Raw genomic sequence first — 13,196 nt, forward strand, 5'->3', positions numbered from 1 at the left:
TTTCGCTACATTGAAGACCTGTTGGTGACCTGCTGTAGTTGTTGTCGAGCCTGCAACTTTTGTTGCAGAAAGCTCGACATAGGGATAGTGATCTGGCGGCAACGGCGGCGGCGTTAGCTCACTTCTTAAAAGCTTTATATTTTAGAAGGTGGAAGACCTGGATGCTTCATACTTTGTATATAGATGCTTCATGTTACGAAGTTTCCGTCAGTCACATGTCCAATGTCCTTGACCTCATTTTCATGGTTCAGTGACCACTTGAAAAAAAAGTTCAAATTTTTTGTAATGTTGAATTCTCTCTTATTATAAGTAATAGGATAACTATATTTGATATGTACGTACCTTGCAAGGTCCTCGTGTCTGTCAGACAGTTTTCACTTGACCTCGACCTCATTTCAACTACAACTACGAGTTAACAAAAGATAAAATCCATTTAACGAATTAAAAAATTTATGTCGTCTCGTCAATCACATGAATTAACTAGATATCATTGAGATGGGAGCCATCTCTGTGGGCCCCGCTGTGAATAATGTGCATTAAAAAATTGTATCTTTACCATAAGACATGGGTTTGTCAACTGAAATTAAAGTTTTTGACCTTGACCTTTGACCTATGAAGTTGTAAATAAATTATGACACACCCTTTGGTGTTGGTTTATAAACATGTCAAGTATAAACTTTGAAATGATAAAGGTTCTCAAGATAATAGAGCGGACACGATCTTTACCATAGGACATGGGGTTGTCAACTGAAACCAAAGTTTTTGACCTTGACCTTTGACCTAGGAAGTTGCACATAAATTATGACACACCCTTTGGTGTTGGTTTATATACATGTCAAGTATAAACTTTGAAATGATAACGGTTCTCAAGATATAGAGCGGACACAATCTTTACCATAGGACATGGGGTTGTCAACTGAAACCAAAGTTTTTGACCTTGAAGTTTGCCCTAGGCAGTCGCTCATAAATTATGACACACCCTCTGGTGTTGGTTTATATACATGTCAAGTATAAACTTTAAAATCATAACGGTTCTCAAGATATAGAGCGGACACGATCTTCACCACAGGACACAGGGTTGTCAACTGAAACCAAAGTTTTTTTACCTTGACCTTTGACCTAGGAAGTTGTACATACATCATGCCATGCCCTCTGGTGGTGGTTAATAAACATGTAAAGTATAAAGTATGAAATCATAATGGTTCTCTAGATATGGAGCGGACACAAAGTGTTACGGACGGATGGACGGACGGACGGACGGACAGACTGATCACTATAGGGGACCGCCTTTGGCGGGACCCTAATAATTCTAAACAATTATAAATCAATATACATTTTTGACATATGTTAATATAACATTTGTGTAGATAGAAAGAGAGAGGCACCTATTAAAGATTTTTAAAAGTTGAGTATTATTTATCAAAGGAAAATCTTTTATAGGTTGCTCTGACTCTCATTCTATACTTTGGTTCTACATAGACGTCCTTGTATATAGATTGAGAAATTATCTTTAAATAATTATTGACATTTTACTTTGATAAATAATACTCAACTTTTAAACATCTCTTTTTAAATTATAACTGCACGTGATATTCTTTTATATAAGCAATTTCTAAAGTTATAATTTTGATTTATTAGTTTACCTGATATTTGCACCAATCATGCACATTCCTTTAGCAATGTTCTGACCGTGTGGTAAGAATTTATATGATGAGATTCTTATCGTACAAAAGGAAAATGTGGGCTTATGTATAATAAAGTTTTAAATTTATTTGAAATGAGAAACAATTATAAAACACAGACAGACGGTACCTCAGGTTTATATAATTTCATGAGTCGTTGATAAAGAAACTGACAATGACATAGGAAAATGAAATACGAAGAGAGGACAATTAAGTTCACAAAGCACCACAGGCGCTTGGGTCTATGATACAGATTTTTTTTTTTTTTTTTTTTTTTATTAAAATAATCAATTTTCTACATTTATAATACATATCTTTCACTTCTGTGCATGTCTCACCTAGTTTCGAGTGATTTAAACGACCCAGAGAAAATACCCAATTTTACTATCCATACTAAGAAACAAAAAGGCAACTAACTCGACGCCATTTTTCTGCTATCTATAAATAAATAGATTGACCTACCTGGATTCCCCAACGATTTCTCTGGGAAAACGTGCCTTCCTTGCCGTCAGATCGCACACATCGTTGATATTTATCATATTGGTATTGTTCGTAACATTTCTAGTCCATCTCCAGCATATCATAAAAAGATTTTAACTATTTTGACTAATTTCAAATTTACGAGCCCGGAAGTTGACTGTTTTTCCCGAACTTTTGTTAAAGGGAAGTAATATTTTCCCGGACTTTTTCGGAACATCTCCCCAAGTACGTATGAAAATAAAAAAGTGATACGATGACTTCCGAACTAAAACTATATGTAAACAAACAGATATGATGAACAACGAACAAGATCAAGCCCCTAATTTGATTGTTAGTGGTCATAATCTTTTAATTTTTAAAAATCACACAGTTTTGATTTTATGTTAGAAAGGGGAACTGCAAGATTTGGAAATATTGTCCCCCCCCCTTTTTTTTTACTTCAGTTAACATGACCCATGTTTTGTAATAATTAAAACAAAGTCAATAACATTTTCGTGGAAAGAAAATATTAGTAAATTTCCTTGCACCCCCCCCCCCCCCCCCTTTTCCAACAAATAAATAAAAATATCAGATCAAAAAGGTCAATGGCTTAATTTTTTTTTAATTCCTCTCATAAGTCAATTTTGTGTGAGTATTTGTATATTTATAAATTATCATGAATCAATGTTTTTATGTAACTTTCTTTGGTTGAATTGTCATCATTTCAGACTGAATATGATGACAGATTCTTTTCGGGCAATTGGAAAGTTGCGCCTTTTTGGTAAAAATTCGGAAATCATCGTATCACTTTATTATTTTCATACGTACTTGGAGAGATGTTCCGAAAAAGTCCGGGAAAATATTACTTCCCTTTAACAAAAGTTCGGGAAAAACAGTCAACTTCCGGGCTCGTAAATTTGAAATTAGTCAAAATAGTTAAAATCTTTTTATGATATGCTGGAGATGGACTAGAAATGTTACGAACAATACCAATTTGATAAATATCAACGATGTGTGCGATCTGACGGCAAGGAAGGCACGTTTTCCCAGAGAAATCGTTGGGGAATCCAGGTAGGTCAATCTATTTATTTATAGATAGCAGAAAAATGGCGTCGAGTTAGTTGCCTTTTTGTTTCTTAGTATGGATAGTAAAATTGTGTATTTTCTCTGGGTCGTTTAAATCACTCGAAACTAGGTGAGACATGCACAGAAGTGATAGATATGTATTATAAATGTAGAAAATTGAATATTTTAATAAAAAAAAAAAAAAAAAATCTGTATCATAGACCCAAGCGCCTGTGCAAAGCACTACATAGAAAACTATATAAAAGATTGAGAAACAAGGACGTCTATATAGAACCAAAGTATGAGAAAGAATCAATGCAGATCATTTGAATAAATACATTTATGTTTACAGTTGATTAGTTACAACATCTATGTAAAACCAAGGTTCGAGAAGAAGGTGTATTTAAAAAGTTGTTTGATGTTAAGTTGAATTAAAATCGTAAAATATGTATACAGCTCGACATAGGGATAGTGATCCGGCGGCGGCGGCGGCGGCGGCGGCGTTAGCTAACTTCTTAAAAGGTTTATATTTTAAAAGGTGAAAGACCTGGATGCTTCATACTTTGTATAAAGATGCCTCAAGTTACGAAGTTTCAGTCAGTCACATGTCCAATGACCTTGACCTCATTTTCATGGTTCAGCGACCACTTGAAAAAAAGTTCAAATTTTTTGTAATGTTGAATTCTCTCTTATTATAAGAAATAGGATAACTATATTTGATATGTACGTACCTTGCAAGGTCCTCGTGTCTGTCAGACAGTTTTCACTTGACCTCGACCTCATTTCATGGATCAGTGAACAAGGTTAAGTTTTGGTGGTCAAGTCCATATCTCAGATACTATAAGCAATAGGGCTAGTATATTCGGTGTATGGAAGGACTGTAAGGTGTACATGTCCAACTGGCAGGTGTCATCTGACCTTGACCTCATTTTCATGGTTCAGTGGTTATAGTTAAATTTTTGTGTTTTGGTCTGTTTTTCTCATACCATATGCAATAGGTCTACTATATTTGTTGTATGGAATGATTGTTAATGGTACATGTCTAGCGGGCAGATGTCATGTGACCTTGACCTCATTTTCATGGTTCAGTGGTCAAAGTTAAGTTTTTGAGTTTTGGTCTTTTTATCTAATGCTTTATGCCATAGGTCAACTATATTTGGTGTATGGAAATATTTTATGATCTTTATGTCAGTGGAGCAGGTTTTATTTAACCGTGACCTCATTTTCACGGTTCATTGCACAGTGTTAAGTTTTTGTGTTTTGGACTATTTTTCTTAAACTATAAGTAATGTGTCAACCATATATGTTGTATAGAAGCATTGTTAGCTGTACCTGTCTGCCTGGCATGGTTCATCTGACCTGGACCTTTTTTTCAAGGTTAATTCATTGGTCTTTGTTTAGTTATTTTGGTTAATGTTAAGTTTATGTGACAGTTGTAATAAAGCTTAGCTTTATACTTAGGACTATCAACATAATATCAATGATTAGTATAGAAGGCGAGACATTTCAGCGTGTGCACTCTTGTTTTCTACGGTCGGGTTGTTGTCTCTTTGACACATTCCCCATTTCCATTCTCAATTTTATTAATAGAACAAAAACTATCAGCTGATAAAGCAAAGCCAGGGAAATACTAGTAATCCAGCATAAGCATGATAAGAAACACATTTATATGAATACGTACATGTAAAGATCGGTTGATTGCTGGTTATAAAATGTCCAGTGACAAGTATTTCATGCAAAGGAGTAGGTCCGGTAAGGACCGATTTTGGCCTCAAATTTCAGGTTCATCTGACGAAAGATTTTGACCACTTTTTAAACACTTAAGTGTCTATTTTATTTGAATTAATTAGTTTATGTGAAAGATTTTAACAGATTTAGTCATTAAAAACGATCCGATTCAAGCTCAAATATGAAAAATCTACCTAATATGCCTACAAATGTCACTTTTCAGATGGTTTTTGGTAAAAATGAAAGTGGCCGCATCCGTGTTCATCCTCAACCTTTATATATGTTATGTATTATCATAAAATACAACTTACATTTCAATATTATGGATGAACACGAATGCCGCCACTTTCGTTTTACACGAAAACCGTCTAAAATTTAACTAAAATACTAGAATTATGAGGATTTCAGTAATTTAGCATGACTTAATGGTGCTATTACCGGATATATGTGCATTGTATTGTCAAAAACAGCCCATATTTATGTAGCAGAAGCATTCTACTGTCCAATAAATAACTAAAGGTTTACATTTTAAAAATTTTGTAAAACTGCTATATTTTGGGGCCAAAAAGGGGACTTACTGAACCTACTCCTTTAAGACCAGAGATAGCAATACATTAACATACAATATGTACACTACATGATGTATAGGTAAGTGGCAGATCCAGAACTTTTCATAAGGGAGAGGGGCCAATGACTGCCCTAAGGGGCACAGATCCAGTCATGCTTGAGTGATTCCCTATATAATCAAACACATTTTTCCCACAGAAAAGGGGAAGATATAGAGTAACCTTTTTTGTATTCCACTCAGGGTGATGTATGCAAAATAATTAACACATGATAATAGGGAGAGGGGAACGGTGTCCTTTATGACTTTCAATGATTTAACAAGCTCAAACTCAAAGCCTATATTTTCCCTGGAATATGCAACTATGCACGAGTGTGGTAATATAGAACGTCGATTCACAGCTATATAGCCTATCGGAGTATCTTAATATAAATTCCGTAGGATCAGTGGCGGATCCAGCATTTTTAAAAAGGGGGGGTTCCAACTTTATGTCCCCATTCAAATGCATTGAGTGGCCCCAAAAAAAGGGGGGTCCAACCTTCGGAACCCTCCCCCTGGATCCGCCAATGAGAACAAATTGTAAGGTGTGTAAGTAGACAAATGTGTATATTTTCCCTTCAAAATTATGAATCCATGATTATTCGATAGACATGCTTTAAAATATTGATAATTTCTACTCACCGATTGTAATTTTCAGCTCAGATTATTGAACATGTGGTCTAACATAGATCTGCAGTTACCACATATATGTGTAAAAAATGTAGTTTGCCGACCTGAGGTCCGGGTTTTTTGCCGACAAAAAATTAAAGAGGGTAAATCGTTTACGGTGAAGAATTGTTTTCCGTTTTTAATGAAACTTGACAGATTTTATTAATTATTTTTTTAATCATTGGAAATGTCCCTCGGGTGTAATTCGAATTAAAACTGTTTTATTATGCTGTACAATATTGGTAACTTAGTCATAATCTTTAAATTTATTTCAGGTACACCCTTGTAATTTTTCTATTGCGCAGAATTTATCAAAACTTTTTCAAGTATAAATTTGAATGAATCCATTATCATCTTTTCATTCTTCTGCAATAATATTAAAACTCTATTTTAAACGAAAGCTTCTGGTTTTTAAAACCAGTTATGAACGAAAATGTTATAAGATTATAAAACAGATATTATAAAATAAAAAGTAAGGATATCAAAAGGATTATTTAAAGTCAACGCACATGACTGTCAAAAATGAACGGACAATGCTACGGCAATAAATGGAAAACGACATAAGACAAACAACGATCGCAAAATAAATGAATAAACAGCAAAACAAGTTTACAATCGCACAATAGACGATAATAGTATAAGTAATGGACTATTTCACAACAAAATTAAATCTTGAGAGCCGGGTGAGACGTGATTTTTTTTACACTGATAAACTACCGTTACGCTAAAATATTTGTATTAAAACATTTACCGACTGTATCAACCTATGAAGTGTTTGTATTAAACATTTAACGACTGTGTCAACCTTTTATAAGTTGTAATAAACATTTAATGACTGTGCCAACCTTTAGAAAGTTGTAACAAACATTTAACGACTGTCCCAACTCTAAAAACGTTGTGACAAACATTTTTTGACTGCATCAACGTCTGAAAAGTTGACACAAACAAATTTTAACTGTCCCAACTATTAAAAGGTTGGGACAGTCATTATGCAACTGCCACAACTATTAGAAAGACTGTAATACATATATATTGACTGTGACAACACCGTAAACCACTGCAACAGTTCTGAAATGACTGAGGGTAGCATTTTTTGACTTTCACAACTCGTAGAAAAGTTGGGATATACATAAATGAACTGTTGCAACGAAATATGACAGATTTGACAGTCATTACTTGTCTTTTACAGACTAAGACAGTCGTACAACGACTGTTACTGGTATGGACAGTTGTTTTTTCTTCCAGTAGTGATTCCTAAACTCTTGGGACCTAAACTCCCAAAATCAATACCAACCTTCCTTTTGTGGTCATAAACATTGTGTTTAAATTTCATTGATTTCTATTTACTTAAACTAAAGTTATTGTGCGAAAACCAAGAATAATGCTTATTTGGGCCCTTTTTTGGCCCCTTATTCCTAAACTGTTGAAACCAAAACTCCCAAAATCAATCCCAACCTTTCTTTTGTGGTCATAAACCTTGTGTCAAAATTTCATAGATTTCTATTCACTTAAACTAAAGTTATAGTGCGAAAACCAAGAAAATGCTTATTTGGGCCCTTTTTGGCCCCTAATTCCTAAAATGTTGGGACCAAAACTCCCAAAATCAATACCAACCTTCCTTTTGTGGTCATAAACCTTGTGTTAAAATTTCATAGATTTCTATTCACTTTTACTAAAGTTAGAGTGCGAAAACTAAAAGTATATTCGGACGACGATGACGACGCCAACGTTATAGCAATATACGACGAAAATTTTTTCAAATTTTGCGGTCGTATAATGAGTAACAGATGATTCATGAATAACATGAATAAGTAAAATTTAAACTTTTTACATATATATAATTCGATTTGTCATTATCTAATGAATCTCCATTCTCGCACTAAAAACAGTCATCAATTGAACTTTTTTGGTCTATCTAATTCTTTTTATAATAAAGATATACTCTCAGATGTTGATTTTATATCAAATATCATACCTCAATGTCATGTGGGCTTTCATTCTTTCTCTGTGACCTGTGGCACTTCCCTTTCACTAGGCATCCATTATCTACTTTATGCACTGAAAAAGACAAAGAAGTTCGTGCAAAATACAGGCAGTTACTCCTTATATACATGTATATTCATGTACTGTACATGTATGTATACACTCGTACCAAACCTGTGTTACATGTAATTACATTGTATCAAGAAATTGAACAGTATTACAGTTTTTAATTACTTAAAGTCAAGTAATCAAACCTCTGTTAAACTTGTATGTACAAAAATGTATATACATGTATGCTAGCAGTTTCAATTTATTAATGTCGTTTAAGGAGGGTTTGTCAGTTTGTGGCATATGGGGTAAGTATTGAAACCCGGACCGAACCGGACTCCGGAACCCGGACTTTGGTATGAAACCCGGACCCGGACCGGACGCCGGACCCGGACTAAATGCCGGACCCGGACTGGGTAATAATTATGAATTTTCTTAGAATCACCTTTTTCTTTTTTTAATCAGGAGAAGGAAGATAATTTTTTGAGAACTGTAACACAGTACATTATAATAATAAGATAATCAAATTTTGCTCTTACTCTTTATAGTCTAGAAGAGAAGACAAGTATGTAAGTTAGCCTTGCAATGATTCTGTATCTTCAATTTACAGTTGTGCAATTACTTTTAAAAAAATCATGCATACAGTATGAATGTTTACAAATGACTTTAAAAAACATGGAAATATTTTTTTATAAATTATAGGGAGAAAGTGGATTTTCTTAGAATTATTTTTTCCGTTTTTTATTAAAATTATTCAGAAGGAAGTTAATTTTGGCAGAAATAAACAAGATGCATTACATGTATAATAATTATGAAAATTAATCAGACATGTATAACCGGCCCCATATACTGATATATACGGCCCCATATTGAACAGATATATCATGTTATATATGGAGGGGTATTTGCGAAAAATACCAGTCAAGGGACTGTGAAATTTCCCAAGCCGCCAGTGGAGTAAAGGAAAACAGTTCCGGAACGGAAACGATCACTGTCCGGAGTTTGATCCAAAATGGCAAATACCATGGTATTTGAGGCAAATTCACCGGCAGTGGTGAAAAACAGGCAAATTCGTTTGAAAATGAGGAAAACATATTAGAATATGCGAAAAATACACTGGCTATCAACCAATCAAAATCTTGCTTTCTTATATAAGGTGTTATTAACTGATATATACCGTGACAGTAGTTTATATGGGCAGCAGTGACGCGATGCATGAACACGCATTACGTAATTGTGTACTATATGTGTTTTCAAGTCCGACAGGAAATCACTAGAATACCTGGTCATGTCACCTCACAATAACTCTGGCAATAATTCCGTTAGTCATACTGATAATCAAATTAGGGAAGGACCGAATCATAAACAAATGTATTACATAAAAGTGTTATGAACAAAATGATATTTTGAAAACTGTTGAACTATGAAATGATTTAAAAAAATAATCTTATTTATAATCCCATACATGTATTTGAATCATAAACTTAGAAAAAAAAACCAGTTTAAAAACGACTGACTATAGTTGGCAGTAGTCCTTTTTTGACAGTTAATGTTTTTCAAGGGTATCATTTGCGCCATTTTTTTCTTTCAAATATATCAATTGCGCCAATATTCGGAAATTATTTGCACCAGTTTACTTGTGACACATTTGTATCATACATAATAACGATAGACAAATATTTGATGATATTGCGTTGGTTTCACCATCTGTAAGTGCTAAAATACCACCTACCGAAAGACGTACAAATATTTGACAAAATAGGCAAGTGACAAGCTACTACATATATTAAATTGCGAAATACTTATGCAGCAGCAGTAACAGTCAGGATTCTACTTCGTCAAAATTATCTCCCCATTACGCCAGTTCATTTTCACAATCGTAGAAATTGAAGTCATTGTAGGGATGACGCGCTACCAATTTTGCTCTTGGAAACCGATAAATTTATCCACATTGCACCATTACGATCCTTATACGTCAGTTGTACTTTAAAAGACAAATGTATCAACTAGCTAATGAGCATCAGTTAATGATCTAGTCTGCATTGATTCAACTTAAAACTATTGTCTGATCGGTTGTCAGGTGGAATTTTCGAAAATTCATAAACATTTAAAAAAAATTCTAATTTAATATTTCGTGGTAAAAGGCAGACTAGATTTTTAGTGGTTGAAGACTATAAACCCTAGTTATCACACACAAAAAATTATAATTTTTCGAAGATATGCATTTTCATCATCCAACTTGAAAGACTGTCGTCAAGTACTTTCAGTAAAAAAAATAGCTATTCGAACACACCTACTCTGTTTTTGTGATTCATTAGTGAGTATATCACTTGACCCATATATTTCATCTTTTAGTACTGTGATTTTTTTTATGTTATAAAGTCAACCTGTAGCTTTGATATATAAAAATGATAGAATCTGAAGCGAGACGATGTATGAGATATTCTTGCTTTGTACGATATCAAGACAAAATATTCAACTCAAACACGCCCTAACATAAAAAGGTGCACTCGATTTTCTCTTTTCGATACAATTGTTACCCATTTTTTTTATTTTTTTCTTGAATCACACAATGGAAGGGCAGACACGAAAATTACTGAACTAATAGATCATGATATGTTTTCCGTCCGTGGTAATTTTATTTTAAAAATCGGAGATTATGCATTTTCTACATCCAACTTAAAACATACCCATGTCGTCGACTTGATATCTAATTGTTCTGCTCAACTATGTACTAAATAAATTGAAAACTTATGCAAATGGTGTTTTTAAAATAAAACACTTCGTAATTGAGAAGAAAATTGTAATTTTGTTTGTTTCTATTAACTTTTAAAAAATTTGTCATTATAGTAAACATTACAGTAAACATTTCTCGCCTTCTCTAACAAAGAGCTTCGATTCTTTTGTTCTATTTCAACCGGGTTTCCGACTGAGTAAGAAGTAAACATGTTTCAGAGTAAATGGGGAATGTGTCCATTGGACACAGACGATGCACCAGCTTGCATATCATATATATCATTTTCATTATTCATTTGTAACGGAGTATAACAACTCCGGGATCCAGAACGGTTTCAGTGACGCTACCAAAATTCGAACTTATCTCTGTGTTGTGGTACTAAGCATTGTGTATAAGTTTCCTAACATTTGGTAAAGTCAAACCTTCATGTACGTCAGAGAACGGAAACGAAAATTTCAGCATTTTTCCCATTTGTAAAAGAACATAACTCTAGAATGGTTTAACTGACACCTACAAAATTTAAACTTGATCTGTGTTTTTATGGTCACAAGCATTGTGTATACACAGTGTGGGAACGAAACTGTACGGTTTTCTCATTAGTTTAAACATATTTTATTGTCTAGATATACAATAGTGTTGGATTCCAGTTATAACAACTTAAGATAATCCTCTCTAAATAAGTACAATCTACAAAGTTTCATGATGACAACAATTATATATTTCAGTATAGTTTGAAAAATATATACAAAAAATATATTATGTTTACACGATAACAGCTGGATACGAGTACACTTTAAAATACAGTAATATTAATCAAAGAATCTTTTTGTATGGCGAATATAACTATGTACATTTCTGAAAAGGATTGTGTTTTGTTCAACAGTAATTTCGTCTCTTCAAAATAAAATATGTTATATGGATATAATATCTAAGTGCTGACAGTTTTCTAATTTTTTTGTCATTTGGGAGACTGTCAAGCATAGCTCCGACATTTGAAAAATAAGTTGCTTGATGGAAACTTTGATGAACTCTAATATCACTTAATGACGTTTCTGCTTCAAATTTTGGTATCTAAATCATTTTCTATGTAAATATGAACCAATTGGATAATAAAAAAAAAAGATATTTTCATCCAAACGTTTTTCTTAGAATGGTGGAGCTCCGAGTAAAACGATTGAAACTGTCTCACAACAGCGATCAAAAATGTAAATAAACATCGAAAAAACAATCGTTTCTACCAGACTTTTCACGTGTACCTTTTCTGATATATAGTCTTATCTGTCTGAAAGTTTCAAAGCCATTGTCCCCGAAGAATTCCAAATATATTCCTTTTCTCTATGTCAGATATGTTTATTGACTGTACTATCGCTTGCACATCTACTGTACAATCACTTGGAGCTTTCATACACAATCGATTGACCCAAGTTTTATTAAAAACATAGAATATGCATTTCATTGGTTGTCCCTTGTCTGACCTATAATATTCATCTATGGTGTTTGAAATGAAAATTAATTTATTACACACAGGTATAGAAAACTTCAAGCTAGTCCGGGGTCATGTCAGGTCACAGTCCGGACTCCCCTGTTCAAGAATGTGTATTACATTGTTGAACGCCGCTTAAGTGTCGTTTATTGATTTTTCCGATGACAATCGAATAACTAAAGAAATAGAGAAATGAATAAAGGAAAAGTAAAAAGCAAAAAGGGGAAAAAAATCTTTCAATTAAACAAATAATTTAGTATATTTATATACAATCCGTATACTCCTGGTCCGGGATTATATCAGGTCACAGTCCGGACTCGCCTAATTTTAATTTGTTGATTCTCGGGTACACGTCTTTTATTAATGTTTCCGACGACAATCCAATAAGGAAAAAGTTGAATGAATAAAAATGAATAAGTTCGTCTCATCAAATAATTTGTGAAGTTTTTATATCTCTATCGATGTCTTTAGTTTGCAAATACACCTAGTCCGGGGTTACTTCAGGTCACCATCCGGACTCGCCTATTACAATTATATTTTTCGTTAAATGTCAGATAAATATCTTATAACTTTCTTATGTATTACATGCTTGATCAAATGTCCCGTCAATATACTTTACGACAATAAACAGTTTACATACAGTTAGTCGTCGTAATGCAATACATGCAGGTATAGTAAACTTCAAGCTAGTCCGGGGTCATGTCAGGTCACAGTCCGGACTCACCTGTTCAAGAATGT

Source organism: Mytilus edulis, chromosome 10, assembly GCF_963676685.1.
Source record: "Mytilus edulis chromosome 10, xbMytEdul2.2, whole genome shotgun sequence".
Classification (NCBI taxonomy): domain Eukaryota; kingdom Metazoa; phylum Mollusca; class Bivalvia; order Mytilida; family Mytilidae; genus Mytilus; species Mytilus edulis.